The sequence below is a fragment of the Coenobita brevimanus genome, chromosome 60 (assembly GCF_032717465.1).
Source record: "Coenobita brevimanus isolate Jiangsu-jjx chromosome 60, ASM3271746v2, whole genome shotgun sequence".
Taxonomy (NCBI): domain Eukaryota; kingdom Metazoa; phylum Arthropoda; class Malacostraca; order Decapoda; family Coenobitidae; genus Coenobita; species Coenobita brevimanus.
Genome location: NC_137013.1, coordinates 24,806,951 through 24,824,450, shown reverse-complemented (window position 1 = coordinate 24,824,450; position 17,500 = coordinate 24,806,951). Strand labels below are relative to the sequence as shown.

General features: G+C 43.6%; 1 protein-coding gene across 1 annotated transcript in view; it reads left to right on the top strand.

The window, feature by feature from the left end:
- The window catches only part of LOC145403320 (PI-actitoxin-Avd5a-like), a 24,717-nt gene that overhangs the window by 154 nt on the left and 7,063 nt on the right, over positions 1-17,500 (top strand). The gene's annotated exons all lie outside the window — the stretch shown is intronic.

The following is a 17,500-nucleotide window of genomic DNA, read 5'->3' as shown; positions in this document are numbered from 1 at the left end:
ACTATCTTTCCATGAAATATCCTGAGACATTTCTTGATTGATGGTGTCATAATATGATATTTGTACAATTCAGCTGGAATGATAAAATGCTTAATTAAAACCCATCAGTATAATAGCAACATACGTAGTAACTTCACAGTTTCTTGTAGTGTTTTTTGTAGATCAGTTATGCATATATTGTACTCGTGGACGAGCGGTAGTTATACGGTGAGTAGGTTTGTAAGCGATAATCTTAATTCCCCATGTCATGCAATGACAGGAGAGGTAAAGATGAGTATGGGACTATTTATAATTTTTATTGTCTTGAAAAGATTAACTAAAGCCTCTCACACATGAGTGAAGTATAGAGTCCCGCTGTTACCTCCCAGACTGTCTCGTTAGACCCCTCTTCTCTCTCTCCCTTTCTCTACAACCTCTCGCTTCCATAGCTAGCTCCCTTCTGCCTTTCTAATTCTTCCTTGTCTAGGAGGGCTTGTGTCACGTGTACTGGATACAGGTTCGAATGTTCTAGAAGCCCGTGTGTCTGTGTGTATGTAGCATTTCCGGTGACACAGTGCACATCTGGCATTCCTTACAGAAATGCAAACACATTTCCTTTCTCACTGAAATCGCAAACACAGTTCCTTTCCCACCTAGCTTGACTACCTTTAAGACTACACATCTGTGTTCCTATCTATGATTTGTATTATTATAATGTGGAGTCCTGACATCGCTCAGTCACCCCAGCTGGCAATCCTTGGACAGCATTAATCAGTGACACACTTTAATCTATTAATACATAATATTGATTATAATATTGTTTAGACATAATATTCATGATAATATTGTACTGACCTAATAATATCCTAGAAACATAATACATTGTAAACATATTGTGTATATAATGGAGCAAATGCATTATAGTTAAATTGATTATAAATTATTGTATAACATATTGTAAAATGTGTATGCATAACAGACATACACATTAACTGTGCAATGATAATACTGCTAGGTCATTACATTACATATAGAGTTATCCCTTAATTAATGCCTAATATTTCACATAAGTTGTATGATGATTCTGGTAATACAGAATTGTAGTAACATTTTATGAATTGTTACACAATTGTATTATTACACAATTGTATTTTTATTGTACATAATTGTATTGTAATTGTTACATATCGTTTGTAGTTAAATAATTGTAGCAACTGTAACAAAATTTTAGTAACATTGTATTAATATAGATTTGTAGTAATATTGTATGAATTGTAACATAACTGTATTGTTACATAAGAATTGTCTTGTACACCACGCACCAAAGTTTCTGTACCCTCCTCGGTGGAAGGAAGTGGAAGTCAGGGTCAGAGAGAGGGTAGGCGAACGAACAACCGTGAGTGGTAGTTTCATACTGAGCTACGAGGCGGATGGTGAGAAACTTTATGAAATTGGATCTGAAACATTTCTACGCTATTCACCTGCAAAACATTATGCTTTCGTAACATACATAGCATATATTATAACATAGACTACTATGTAAGCATGGAGTCCTGTGAAGCTGGTCCAGACACGACCCATCTGTTTCGGATCCTCAACATACAAATAAAGCACCGAGCCAGTTGTATATAAGTTGTGACTGGTCATTATCACTGCAGTGATATTTTTTGTGAATATGTTATTCCTGGATTGTCTATAGCTATAATATGGGATGACTGTGAATTTAATACTGATTCACACAGTAGCTGTGTGGATGGTTATACATGTCAAAACTATTTTATGTGGATGAATAAACCACATTGTGATGGGCAATGGAGAGTATTCACCAACAGTTAACTATAACAGATGAAATTAGAAGCAAACAACACAAAATATTATGAGACAACCAAGATTCAGCTGTGGTATCTTCCAGCTCATTATCCAGGCCTTAACCGTTGCTTCACCTCATAGGTGCATTATTTTCCTTCAGTCTCTGCCTCTTCTATTACTCTAAGTTCCCGGTATCCTCTTATTGTCAGCAGTCATATTCCTTAGGGGGTTTCTAGTCGTGGGGTCCTATAACCCGTACTGTATTACATTATTCGTCACATCATCACTCCCACACAAACAACGTTAGCACAAGTGCTGAATCTGTTACTACCATAATTGGCACTTTTCCACGACTAACATCCCTTTTCTACTGACAATAATTTCCCTCACAATACTGCTACTGCTACTCCTACTACTAATCCACTATAAATCTGTATAATAATACATAGGAATGTCCTTATGTCTGTATTTGTGTACCACACTAGCCCTGTCCCACCATCGACAACTCGTCACTTACCCCAGTTGCACCCCCTACTCTCCGAGCCACCATTACCCCACTCCTCCTCCACTCCAACACCAAACTACCCCTCACCCAATCCCTGGGACATCAGGCCTGTTGTCCACCCTTTGACAGTAAATATACGTGGTAGGCAAAAATAATGAAAGAAACTAATTTGGGAGCCGAATGCTAATCGCCCGCCAGAAAATGCTGTTAGCCAAGTCCAAGATTTGGTTCATATCTTAGATACCAGAAAGGTTTCATGTTGATAGCTCAAACCGTGCATCAGATATAATGATACTAAAGGCAGACGATAAAAACTAGTTGACATTTGGCAGCCATTTTGATGACCTGACCTTGACTCCGACTGCCCATTTTCTACCTCTTCTAAGTTTTTGGCCATATCTTGACACCATGAAGGTTTCATGTTGATAGCTCAAGCTGTTCATGAGATATAATGGTGCTAAAGTAGAGCGATAAAAACTAGTTAATCTTTGGCAGCCATTTTGGTGACCTTGACCTTGACCCTGAGTGCCTATTTTCTAACGGCCAAGATTTTAGCCATATCTTGATACCCTGAAGGTTTCATGTTGACAACTCAAGCCTTTCATGAAGCATAATGGCAACACACACACACACACACACACACACACACACACACACACACACACACACACACACCGCTCGCTGGTGCAGTGGTAACCGCTCGCTGGTGCAGTGGTAACGTTCTCGCTTGCCAACTGGTGGGCGGGAGTTCGCGCCTCGCTCAGGTTGTGAAAAGTTTCACTGACGAAGTGGGTGGTTACTGTCCCCCTTGAGCAAGGGGACGGGTGTGTGCGTGTGTGAAGGTCACAGCCTTGCCCTTGGATCGGACTATATGAGCTCTCAGCTCCCTTCCGGGAGGGTAAAAGCTGACGATCACGACCATCAAGCGATCCTGACCGACCCGGTGAATTACACACACTATATGAGCTCTCAGCTCCCTTTCGGGAGGGTAAAAAGCTGTCAATCACGACCATCAAGTGATCCTGACCGACCCGGTGAATTACACACACACACACACACACACACACACCGATGGACACAGATGCAGGCAAAAACATTATCACCCCGGCTTCTGAAGGTGGGCTAAAATTATAATTATAATAATAACAACAACAACATAGATGTGTAGTATTCCTAACATTACATAAAAGCTGTAGACCCAAACGTGCCTATATTACGGAGCACTGATATATTAACCACAGAATCGACCACAGACCGTTCTTATCATTACTACTGGACCTTCCATATAGCACTTCACCAGTAATACAACCCATTGTGGTCCTGTGTGGGATCACAAAGCTGTTTGGGAAAAATAACATGGTGCACGACATGCCTACAACCCGTCAATATACACGTGACATTTCACTGACATCCATCAAATAGCCTAGAAGTTAATGTACAAAGAAAAAACAAATGACTGGACATAAACAATGGCCGAATGTCTTTCATTGGTATATGACGACCTGACAAAACTGTTACCATCCAGCTTTACAGGTGTCATCATAGTTATGGTAATAATAGTAATCATCATCACATCATCATCATCACATGTTATTAGGCACGATACAGAGGAGGACAAACACTGAAACAGCATGTGTTGACGCAATTCAGTATCTGTTTGCCATGACAGAAGGTTGGGTAGCTGTCAAACATTAATTTAGTCAGTATTACTATAGCCCTACCATTACAGCATATTATGGCACTGTTAGGGTTCGTATGTCAAAGCTGTGTTCACTGTTTTATCAGGGAGAATATGGTGTTTGTCCTAATCTGTATAGTGCCTAATAACGTGATTACTATTGCAACTACTACTACTACTGCTACTACTACTACTACTACTACTATTATTATTATTATTATTATTTTTATTACTATTATTATACGTGCTCCCTATGTGTCAACAAGTGGGTTGGTGGAGGGTTAGTGCCCCTTCCCGTGAAACAAATAACTCAAAGTCAAATGGCTTGCGAGATTATGGCGTCTGGCAATAGATAGATTATCATAACTATTATCACAATTATTATTATTATTATTATTATTATTATTATTATTGTTATGCTGGGTGTTTTTAGTCCGACCTCTCGTCCTAAAAAGGCCCGCGACTGAGCGGGGTCCTCTTTCTAGACCGGGCGTAAAGCACCCACAAAGGAACAGGGCATAAAAACTCGGCAGTATACCTTAACACATCTATTGTCTTAATTCGAACTCCTTACAATACAAGAACAAAGATACACTGGATACAGAATGGACAGGGTAACAGAGATGTTATTACAGGTATAATGTGTCCACAAACATAGTAATGATGTTGAGGGCAAAGTACAACTACATCAATATACATAGATATTACAAGTCACTAGGGCACAATGTAGGTGTTGGAGCTAAGGCACAATTGTCATTTAATATACTCGACAGAATATACTATACGTCAGTGGAGTAAAGTGCCAGGTTGGTCAGTATTACTATACACATTACATGGGCACAATGTCTGTACCCGAGTCGCGGCACACGGGAATGTCACTTAGCTGTGGCGACACTGTTTACTGGTTCTGTCTTTACTGGTTGGTCTTAGTTAATCTTCGGGCGCCACTGATACGTTTCCCTGGTTCCGTAGGGCTTGGGGATAGACACAGTACTTTGGTATATCACATTCGTCTTGCTATTCGTGTTCACTGACCATTGGTTTTTGCCCTTATGTTTATATGCACGAATCGTCACTTTCTAGTATATTGTTGCTGCTTTACTGTCACATTCACTGCTGTCACATTCACTTAGTTTCTGACACGACTTGAGAGGTGGGAGATGTTGTCACTAGGCTGCTTATTCCTGGGGTTAGCGGAGGTGGCGCCTGGGTGTGGGAGAGGGGCCCTCGGGAGAGCTCTCCTGCAGGAGACAATGGACAGCTCTCGGGGGCGTCACTGCCCAGGCATGTTTCGTAGCTGCTGTGCAGGGAGGCCCTTCCATTTGGGGGCCTCAACCTGATAGGTGGCCCTCGGGACTGGGACCAAACAGCTTCAGGAGTTGGGCCTGTCACCTCTTACTCCGGGCGGAGGGCCGAAGGGGAGTGGGGCCTGAGCAGTCCCGCCTTGGGGTCCGCTGGCTGGCCCTGGGAGGCCTGGTGCTGCAGTCGCCTACAGAGTGGGGCGTCGTCAGGAACAGACTGCTGCACCTCTTCTGCAGGGCGTCCATCAGGGGCCAGCATCATCCAGGGACCAGCTGCAGGGCAGAAGCAGGACCTCGCCACCACTCCTGGAACGGCAGCACCTCCAGGAAACCACATCTGGAGGGAGAGAACAAAGGGCGTCCCACGCAGCCGAGATGTAGTAAGCCAGCCGCGCAAGGGACTTTCCCCTCCGGGAGAAACCTCGAGACTGCAGACGAAGGGCATCTGGTGCCTGTCCCTTCCCCAACACGTATGGTGGCTGTTGTTGCGGTTCCACATTCTCTAAGGGCAGCAGCAGAAGGATGTACGGTGGCTGTTCCTTCCCCAGTATGTACGGTGGCCGTTACTGTAGAGCTGCTCTCAAAGGAGGAAGAGGCAGATGAGGGATGTACGGTGGCCGTTCCCTCCCCGACACGTACAGTGGCCATTGTCGTGGCTCTGCCTGCCCAACGGGAAGTAGCTGAGGGGCGTACGGTGGCCGCTCCCTCCCCGGTACGTACGGTGGCTGTTCCCTCCCCGACACGTACGGTGGCCGTTGTCGCGGTTCCACTCCTCGTGCCTTTGCATGTCAGTGTGTGCTCAATAGCTAGCACACCGAGGCGGTCTCCAGATGTGGCTGTAGCTGAGGGGTGTATGGTGGCTGCTCCCTCCCCTGTACATACAATGGCCATTATCGCGGAGCTACAGGGGGAAGCAACTGAGGAGCATACTGTGGCTGCTCCCTCCCTGGTACGTACAGTGGCCATTACCACGGTCTTGCTTGGGACTGTATCTGGAGCAGTCCCACCCCGATCCTAGTGAGGGCTGCTCCGTCCGTGGGGTCGTGTCTCATTCCTGTGACGTCGCTGTTGGGTAGGTTGAGGGGAAGAGGGACTCAAGGTAGGGGCGTCCCGGTGCCCGTCTTGATCTGGGCCAGTCCCACACTCACCTGGCCCGCCGTGGTGTCCTCCCGGGGTAGCGGTAGGGCTGCGGCTCCGTAGAGGGGTGGGGGGTAGCGGGGTGGGGGTAGCGGGGTGGGGGGTCCGGCGACGGAGGCGCGTATTTTAATTATTTTTATTATTGTTGTTATTATTATTTTTACTATTATTGCCATAACTATGATGACACCTGTAAAGCAGGATGGTAACAGTTTTGTCAGGTCATCATATACCGATGAAAGACATTCGGCCAATGTTTATGTCCAGTCATTTGTCTGTTTGTCCACTAACTTCTCCTAGGTTATTTGGTGGATGTCAGTGAAACGTCACACGTGTATATTGGTGGGTTGTTGGCATGTCGTGCACTACGTTATTTTTCCCAAACAGCTTTGTGATCCCACAAAGGACTACAGTGGGTTGTATTACCACGGTGAAGTGCTATAGGAAAGGTCCAGTGGTAATGTTAAGAACGGTCTGTGGTCGGTTTTGTGGTTAATATTTCAGTGCTCTGTAACATAGGCACTCTTGGGTCTACAGTTTTTTATATGTAATGTTAGGAACACTGCATCTATGTTGTTATTATTATAATTATAATTATTGATGCATTCTTTGTATATTCACAAGTGAATGGGTGGACAACAGGCCTGATGGCCCCGGGATTAGGTGAGGGGTACTGTGGTGTCGGAGTGGGGGAAGAGTGGGATCTATGGTGGCTGGGAGAGTGGGGGGTGCAACTGTGGTAGCAGTGGGGGTAAGTGACGAGTTGTCGACAGTGGGAGAGGGACAGTGTGGTTAACAGATACACACATAAGGACAATCATATGTATTATTATACAGATTTATAGTGGATTAGTAGTAGGAGTAGCAGTAACAGTATTGTGAGGGAAAATATCGTCAGTAGAAAAGAGGGGTTAGTAGTGGCAGTGCCAATTATGATAGTAACAGATTCAGCACTTGTGCTAACGTTGTTTGTGTGGGAGTGATGATGTGACGAATAATGTAATACAGTACGGGTTATAGGACCCCACGACTAGAAACCCCCTAAGGAATATGACTGCTGACAATAAGAGGATACCGGGAACTTAGAGTAATAGAAAAGGCAGAGACTGAAGGAAAATAATGCACCTATGAGGGGAAGCAACGGTTAAGGCCTGGATAATGAGCTGGAAGATGCCACAGCTGAATCTTGGTTGTCTCATAATATTTTGTGTTGTTTGCTTCTAATTTCATCTGTTATAGTTAACTGTTGGTGAATACTCTCCATTGCCCATCACAATGTGGTTTATTCATCCACATAAAATAGTTTTGACATGTATAACCATCCACACAGCTACTGTGTGAATCAGTATTAAATTCACAGTCATCCCATATTATAGCTATAGACAATCCAGGAATAACATATTCATAAAAAATATCACTGCAGTGATAATGACCAGTCACAACTTATATACAACTGGCTCGATGCTTTATTTGTATGTTGAGGATCCGAAACAGATGGGTCGTGTCTGGACCAGCTTCACAGGACTCCATGCTTACATAGTAGTCTATGTTATAATATATGCTATGTATGTTACGAAAGCATAATGTTTTGCAGGTGAATAGCGTAGAAATGTTTCGGATCCAGTTTCATCACGTTTCTCACCATTCGCCTCGTAGCTCAGTATGAAACTACCACTCACGGTTGTCCGTTCGCCTGCCCTTTCTCTGACCCTGACTTCCACTCCCTTCCACCGAGGGGGATACAGAAACTTTGGTGCGTGGGTGTACACTCACGCGTACTAATTTCTGCTCAGGGGTTACCCCTTCCTTCCCCCCTCTACCCTGGACAGAGGGAAGGGGGGAATCGCGAACAAGCCTACCCCGCCTTCAGCCCCCAACTCCCCCACCCTCCACCTCCAACTGGCAGTTACTGATTAGACGCAAATTTTCTCATGTCCTGTAAACATGACTAAACTTTCGTCGTACATGCTTTCAACGGCCAAGATTTGGACTGTATCTAAAAATAAATTATTACTGTATTGAATTGCATTCTCGAATTGAAAATATTTATCATCATTGTAATCCAGTGTCGTCCGCTGCGCAATTCTGGGTTCCAGTGCGTACCTTTTCACTTCCCCCGGCTCTCTCTCTCTCTCTTTCTCTCTCTCTGAATTTACTTTTCCCATTCACTCTTTCGTTTTAAATTTATATAACTTTCATTCTCTTGTCTGCTTCTCTCCCTCTCTCCCCCTTCTCTCTCGCTCTTTGTCTTAAGTCTTCCCCGCCTCTCACCCCTACCCACCCCCACCTTAGGCCTGATCAGTAGTCAGTTATACCGTCACCTCTCCTTTGTGTATCGTATGCAGGCAACATATATCACACACACTTAGGTCAGATGTATGGAAAGCTAATTTTTTATCATTGTATTTCTCATTATGTGCCAAGTTCAAACGGAGAACACCAGACCAATATTTGTAATTGTTATCAGAGTGACCGTTCCACCTCACATAGCTGGGTAGTTGGGCATATAAATTGCGCGCGCACACACACACACACACACACACACACACACACACACACACGATCTAGACTTAAAGGCCCTCTCCCACTTCGGCGTAAATAGGCACGATGAAGCCACGATGAAAATCGTGGCCGAAGTCGGTGATGTGTCTACGATTCTGACCAAGAATCGTGGTGTCGGCGTACTACCGGCGACACCAGTACAACAAAACGCCGAAACCTAGGCGGAGTATACGATATAACTGGCGACTAGTAGCCGACATATCGCCGATATGTCGGCGTAATGCACAAGCATTATTCTAAATCCAAATTTTAACGGTTTTTTTAATGGCGACTCAACAGCGATAAAGGTACAACGGCGGCGTGCTGTCGACGATGTATCGTCGATGTGTCAGTGAATGCATCGCACGCACCTCGCAGACAAAACGCCGAGGCCATCGCAGGCGCCTTGCCGTCATCGGCGTATTTAAGGCGATTAATCGACGGTTCATCCGCGAAATGTCGGCAATATATCACCGACATTCATAAGATGAAATATTACTGTCGCACAACTCGGTACATATCGTACGGTTTACGTAGGCTATGTCGTATTAACCTCACCGATGCATTGCCGATACATTGCCGACGCTTCGCCGTATGACCGTATGACATCTCAACGTTTTTTTTCACCACCGACGCCTCGCCGATGTCGGCGATCATTCGCGGTTTATACGCCGGGTAATCGCCAACGTCGCCGAGGCGTCGCCTTGTTGTTTACGACTAATCTGCGAAATTTTACAAAACCGTGGAGGGCCACGACGTTTTCATGCAGCATGAAAACGTCGTGGTCCCCCACGACAAATTTCCACCTCGTGCGACGTATCGGCGCCATGCCACGAATGGACAAGATTTTGATCACGAATACCCACGATTAGGGATTTTTGACACATCGTGACTTTATCTTCCACACTTTCGCCGAAGTGGGAGAGGGCCTTTAAGTCTGATTTTATGAAATTCAAATCCTTAAACTGTTCCCTGCACCAGCGGGATTTGAACCCGGGTCCGTTAGGACTGCAGGCCAACTCTCTCTATATATATATTGTTATGGGGTATATATTACGGTGCACTGTTAACCCTTAATTAGTCATCAAAAGGGGTTAGGTAATGCTGAGAGGAAGACCAACTTACTTTGCTTTACACTGTAACGTACACACAGAGAGAAACCAGGGTTCGTTTTACAAAAAGAGGAAATCACGACGGCCTCACGAGTACAATTATAAAAGCAGAGTTATTTCCCATACCTAACCAAATTACCATCAGTGAAGACTACGTACTCTGCGAACTTGGGGAACTAGGAGAACTCGTCAGTTAAATAATCCAGATATAATCCACACACTGGTGTTATATGAAGAAGTGAACCAAGAAGTGGAAATGGTACTGAAATCAGAGTGTTTTGTAATCAGAGTAACGTGTTTATGGTCTGACAAATCTTAACTGGTGGCTTGGGTGTGGCGCGACCCTCTGTGCAGTGGGTGCCACGTTTCCCCAAACTTCATGATGTGGTGACTGTTATATATGTAAAAGGCATCACAAATACGACAAGCACATATGAATACAATGTTAACGTGTGTATTATATGAAAGAACAGTTAAATTATTATGCATATAATATTTACGCGGCAATACAGAAACGTGGCATAAATTTTTTAGTTTTGCTTTAAAAAAATGTAGTCACCTTTTTTGGTTTTTCACCGTATTTCTGGCGTGGGTAATAATGCTTCACAATTATAATTATAACATAATGTGTAGGAATACTCTAAGTAAAAATTTGCCAATTTCTTAGTAAAAAAAAATAATACATTTTATCGTCATGAGCGGCAACACTCGTGAGTCTTACCCAGCCACAGCCTCGTGTCACTTTGTGTCTTTGACTCAGACAGGATGGAAGCTCAGCCTGCCCACTCCTCGCATATGTACAATAAAATGAAAAAGAAAATAACCAAAATGTATCCTAAAACACCATACATGAGAGAGAGAGAGAGAGAGAGAGGGGGGGGGAGGGCAGGCCAGGGGAGGTGTTGAGGGAAAGATGGAGGAAGGGAGGGAAGGATGGAAGGAAGGAGTGATTGAATAAAAATAAATCATGGTGCCGCACCAGCGAGGTCATCTGGCGACAAATGTAAAACAATAATAAATATTTTTGAATATAAATAGATATAATATAAAATAAAGAAATGAAATCATAAGTTTATAAGTCACTCATAAAAGAAACAAAATTCCCCAGGGTGACCCAAATCTCCTCCAGGAGAGAGAGAGAGAGAGAGAGAGAGAGGTGGGGGAAGGTAGGGCAGGGGAGGTGTTAAGGGAGAGATGGAGGAAGGGAGGGAAGGAAGGAAGGAGAGAGTGATTTAATAAAAACAAATCATGGCGCCACACCAGCCAGGTCATCTGGTGACAAATGTAAAACAATAGTAAATAATTTTAAATATAGTTAGATATAATAAATAAAATAAAGAAATGAAAGCATAAGTTTTAAAGTCACTAATAAAAGAAACAAAATTCCCCAGGGTGACGCACATCTCCCCCAGGAGAGAGAGAGAGAGAGAGAGAGAGAGAGAGAGGGCATCGCGCGTATGGAAAACATTGGCAGCACTGTACCAGAGCTTCGTGAGTCGTAGCCCACACTAGCCGCCAGTTAAGATTTGTCAGACCATAGTAATGTGTGGAAATGTCTTGAAAAGTGCGACAAAATATATCCCTCTTGCTATTTCCTCAAGCAGTATAGTAGCTTTACTCCGCCTCTCCAGGCTGACTAGCCACTAGGCTGTCTTAATTATAATCTACAGCCAATCCCAAACAATGGAGGCATTTGCTACCAAGTACAAGCAAACACGTCCTAAATCTCAGCCAATAAGGAGCCGTCAAGAGGGCAGATCTGGTGTGTTATTAAAAACACATTCATTTGGCCTCACCCACAGTATGTCACACCGACTTCGGTCAAGGACAGAGGTCTCTCTCCTGCATAGTTCAGGGAAAAATATTTACTGATATTCTGCCCAGAAGCAGAAAAAACTAAAATCATTTATGTTCTCTAGACAGCTGAGCACAAGGGGGGGTGGGGGGTGGAAATAGTGGACTTGAATTGTTCAACCAGGGGCAGCAAAACTGATAAGGAAACCCTCGGAGAATTATTTAACGTTCTTGACGGCTCGTCTTATCTCCCTACTTTATCTTCACAACTTCTATTTCACCAATTCGTTACTGGGCAACTATGCCAGTGACTCTCTCTCTCTCTCTCTCTCTCTCTCTCTCTCTCTCTCTCTCTCTCTCTCTCTCTCTCTCTCTCTCTCCCCACAGTATGCGTGGTGGTATAGATATATATACTTACATCACCATCCTCGCACTATCTCTCATTCCCTCACTTTCTCTTGTCTCACTTCTTCCTTCTCTTTTCTTCAGATTGCGCTTCACAGCAGTCGGTATGGTTGTGATGAAGATGAACGGCCTTGCCATCCATCAGGTACAATCTAGCCACACCCTGCCTTGTGTATGTCAGGCTCAGGGATAGGCCCGTAGGGTGACTGTGTGTGTGTGTGTGTGTGTGTGTGTGCTCGCGCGCACTTTTCGTATACAACCACCTTCTTTGCGTGTAATCTTTCCTTCACCTCTTCGTTTCCTAAGTCTTTCTTACTCACTATCCCCTTTTCTCTGCACCCCCTTCCCTTTCCCCTTTCCGTCCCTGTCCATTGTCTTTCCTTCTCACCACCTGACCCTCCCTCAGTTTCCCCATATAACGCTCTCCTACCCATCTCCCCTTCCCTTTCTTGTGTCCCATCTCTTCCCCATCCCTTTCATGTGTCCCTCTTACTCCCTTTCCCTTGCCCCTTCTTCTCCTTTCTCCCATTACCTTCTCACATCCCCTCTGTCATAGTAAGGGCACTGGATACAATGAGCCTCAGGTACATGGCTTGTTACTGGTCATACTTATATAATTTCACTGCTTGTGTGTAGACATTTATAAATCAGGAAAGAAAACTATACCTTATTGGGCCTGCCGCCGCTTACTACCTGCCCCATAATTTGTGTTTTAGGCAATCACTTTAACATTGTAATTGAAATGGCTCATAGCTTCATGGTACCAGACAGGACGTAGATCCGGGGACGCTGGCTGTTTTGGACCTTATACTTCTCGTATTTCTTCCCATGTCTGCACGTCCCCCTTGCGTCATCTTTCATTCCCTCCCACTCCATCTCCCTTTCCTCCATACCCCTTTCCTTCTCCTTTTCCCCCATTCTCCCTCCACCACCCTTTCCTTACATCCTCTCCATCTCCCTCTTTATCCATACCTCACCCATCACCTTTCCTTCTCCTCTCCCTCCATCACCGTTTACTTACTCCTTCTACACCACTTCTTCCTCCTCTCCCACTGCCTTACGTTTTTCCCCCCCTTCCATCCATTACCGTTTCCTTACTCCCCGTCCATGTTCTTTTCATCCCTTCGTCATCCATCACCCAATCCTCTCGTACTCCCCATCCGTGTTCCCTTCGTCCCTTCCTCATCCTTCATCTCACCCTCCCCTCCCTCTCCACTACCTCTTCTTCCTCTCTCCCCACTTCACGCGGCCCGTACCTTCTGCCCTTTGTTCGCTCGGATGAAAACCTGGATATAAATGTCAACTGTTACAAAATTTTGTATGGAAAGATCTAGACTTAACAAACATGATTATCTTCATTAATCTTTTGTTATCCACCAGACATTCTTCCAGCCCCTCTTTTCTCCCTTCTTCCTTCTTCACCGTCACCCACCGCCACACTGGTTTATGTACGCTGCTAGTAGTTGCATTACAGTATGTAGGAAGTGTCAAAACCTGTCAACTCTCATGCAGTTATCCTGGTGTATTTAAAAGGCATGAAAGTGTTGGGATGTCGCTTTATTAGTTTGGAACCCTTAATGTTTACACGGAGTACTGACCACGACTGTTTGTGATCCGCGTGGACGATAATCCGAGTGAGAATCAGAGGTTTATACCTGTAAGCTCACATTTGATTCGATTTGACCCAGACTTGGTCGAAGGTCGGGCTTAGAATAATAATAATAATAATAATAATAATAATTATTATTATTATTATTATTATTATTATTACTCACTGTGTGGTAATCATAGGGGCATTTGTCTTCTTAGTATAATAGGAAAAGTGTATGGTAGGATACTTATTGACAGAGTTAGAGAAAGAACAGAGAAATTAGTTGGAGAAGAACAGGGAGGCTTTAGGAAGGGAAGAGGTTGTGTAGATCAGATATTCATTCTTAGATCTTTAGTGGAAAAGTCTCTAGAGAAGGGAAAGAAGTTGTATGCAGCTTTCATGGATTTGGAGAAAACATATGACAGAGGGTGGATAGACAAGGATTGTGGAAAGTGTTAAGAATATATGGAGTAGATGGGAAGTTGTTGAATGCTGTGAAGAGTATGCACGATATTGCGAAGGCTGCAAATTGCATGTGGATGGTGAACTAAGTGAATTTTTCTCTTTGAAAGTTGGGTTGAAACAGGGATGTGTCATGTATCTCATAGTTGTTCAATCTGTATATGGATGGGGTAATAAAAGAGGTACAAGGTAGGGCAGTGGATGGTGGAGTGGCCCTGGTGAGAGAGGATAGTGTTTGGAAACTCCCTCTGTACTGTTGTTTGCAGATGATACTGTATTGTTGAGTGAAGACAAAGAGGGGGGGCTGCAAGGCTTGGTGGATGAGTTTAGGGAGGAGTGTAAGCCCATGAGAAATGGAATCTAAAGGTGAATGTAGGGAAAGAGTAAAGTGATGGTCTTTGAGAGAGGTGAAGTCGGTGAATGTACAACGAGGGTTGGATGGTGAGGAATTGGAAAATGTGAGTACGTTTAAGTACTTGGGTAGTGTGATGAGTAAGGATGGAGGTTTGGAGGGTGAAGTGCTTGAAAGGGTACAGCAGGGAAGAAAGGTTGCTGGTTCTTTATGAAAGCAGTGATAAGAAAACAGGGAAGTGAGCATGGAAGTGACAAAGTTACTACATGACAGTATTGTGATACCAACTCTAACGTATGGAAGTGAAGCTTGGACGTTGCTGGAGAGGACACACGTCAAGAGTGAGAGCAGTGGAAATGAGTTTTAAGAGGAGCCTGCATGGAGTCACATGGAGAGACAGGCTGACGAATGAGGATATAAAGGAGCGTTGTGGTGTGGATGTGGATGTGCTAGGAAGCGTGATGAGGAGCACACAGTGGTGGTTTGGCCATATGGAGAGAGGATGGAGGGTGAAAGACATGAAGAAGGTGTATGTGTGTGAGGTGGAGGGGGAAGAGGGAGGGGGAGGCCGAGGATGAGACGGAGGGGATGGGGTGGAGAGGTATATGATGAGAGGGGGTGTGAGTTGGGAGCAGGGGCAGTGAAATGGCGGGGGACAGGGCGACTTAGAGGCGATTTGTCTGTGGCCACCCCAAACGGGATTGAGGCGTCTGGCAATAGATAGAGAGATAGACTTATAGGCCTTTGTAGGCGGCCTTTCCGCTCAATGTCAAAAAAAAAAAAGGGGGGGTTAACTTCAATGCCCACAAAGAAAGTGATCCATCTAAAGGCCACCAAAGCCACTCTACTGTATATCAAAAGGCCAGCAATGAGTCATAACTCGGGAACCGGTGGTCCAATTGGACTGGAAATTGTTTTATTCTTCAACTTAGAGCATTTTAGCGGTACCTTGCCGTGACAAAAATTGCACTACAATGCACCGTTTTTGCTGTGTTTCCGTAATGAATGGACAAACCAACAAACATACAGAAAACGAATCATTTTAATATAGATAAATAAATATATTTTTATATTTAATAATAATAATATTATTATTATTGTTATCATTATCATTATTATTATTGTTATTTATTACTTGCTTAACCCCTTAACCGCAGGGCGTCACTTTCGTGATGCTTGAGAGCAAGGGATCATACCGTGGGGCGTCACTTTTGTGATTCTGTGTTATTTTGAATTCGCCCGGGCTTTCAAGTGGTGGCTTGTATCATCTATCAGTATTGCCAATGTCCAACACTAGTCAGCACTCCTAATCTCATCTGTACTCCCATCCATTGTTGACAATTTAGCCATTTCTCCCCGTTCTTGACTCCCCTCCCTACCTCCCCTCCATTACCCTCTCCTCTCACCTGCCCGGCTGTGCTACGCTAAGTAAATCTTCCCTGGAATTTTCCACTGATTTCATCCATTGAAATAAGCCCTATGCCCTATTCTTATACCAAATAATATATACAAAAAAGAAATAAGGTAAGTGAGAGTGCCATACACCTGGAATTGGCTAATTATCATCTGACAACACCTCACGTGCACTCGTTCGCTAATTTTCGCTGTATATTTCCCCTTGAAATATCCCGTATAATCTATTCACGTAATAAAAATATATATAAGAATGGAAGGGAGAAGCCTAAGTGATATTTACATTCACCTGGAACTACCTAATTATTGCAGGCCACCTCTACGCTAAGTAAATCTTCCATGGAATTTTCCACTGATTTCATCAAGTGAAATAAGCCCTATGCCCTATTCTTATACCAAATAATATATACAAAAAAGAAATAAGGTGAGTGAGTGCCATACACCTGGAATTGGCTAATTATCACCTGACAACACCTCACGTGCACTCGTTCGCTTATTTTCGCTGTTTATTTTCCCTTGAAATATCCCGTATAATCTAATCTCGTAATAAAAATATATATAAGGAGGGAAGGGAGAAGCCTAAGTGATATTTACATTCACCTGGAACTACTTAATTTATTATGTATTGTCTAGATTTCCTGCCAATCACTTCATAGCTATATATTAGCAGCTGTCAAGGCTGATGTTGGCAGTATTGCACTCCCCCTAGAGGCAGGCCACCAGTATCAGTTTATTGTTGTCTTTCAAGGTGAAAGTACGTCGGATTCGCGCCTGTCAAATTCCGCTGCTTTTTAGCACCATGCAAAGGGCCCTGTGACCTCTACCCCCTACTAAACCTCGTGTGGAAAGAGGTAAAGGGCTGACAAATGATAAAGAGTGACTACGATCTTTCTGGTGAGTAAAACAGTGCAAGTGGAAATGTAAATAATGTGTAAACAGCAAGTGAAAGCAATGAATGTAAATATAAGTGAACAGTGGAAAATAGTTTTATAAGTTACTGCAAGTGACAGTGCCTAACACAGTGTAAATAAAATAGAAATGTAAATAATGTAAATAAAATAGAGAATGTAAATAGAAATGTAAATGAGTAGTATTATAAGAATACGAGTATATATACTAGGAGTAATGAAAGTGAAAGTTTCACTCTAGCATGTATGAATACTATGAGTTATGAGAGTGAAGGTGAAAGTGACATTCCCTCTCAACGCCAGTATACAGGACGAGAAAGTAAATGCTACGTATTTTACTGAAAGAGAAATTGAATGCCTACAGTGACAATAAACTACAATTACTGAAGGAAACTTATGGATAAAGACTGTAGATACTGTATATGTAAGTGTTATATAGTAATAGAAATATAAAGTGTGAGGAGTTTTATGAATAATAAATGACAAAACACCAGCGGCGAACGATCGCAAGTG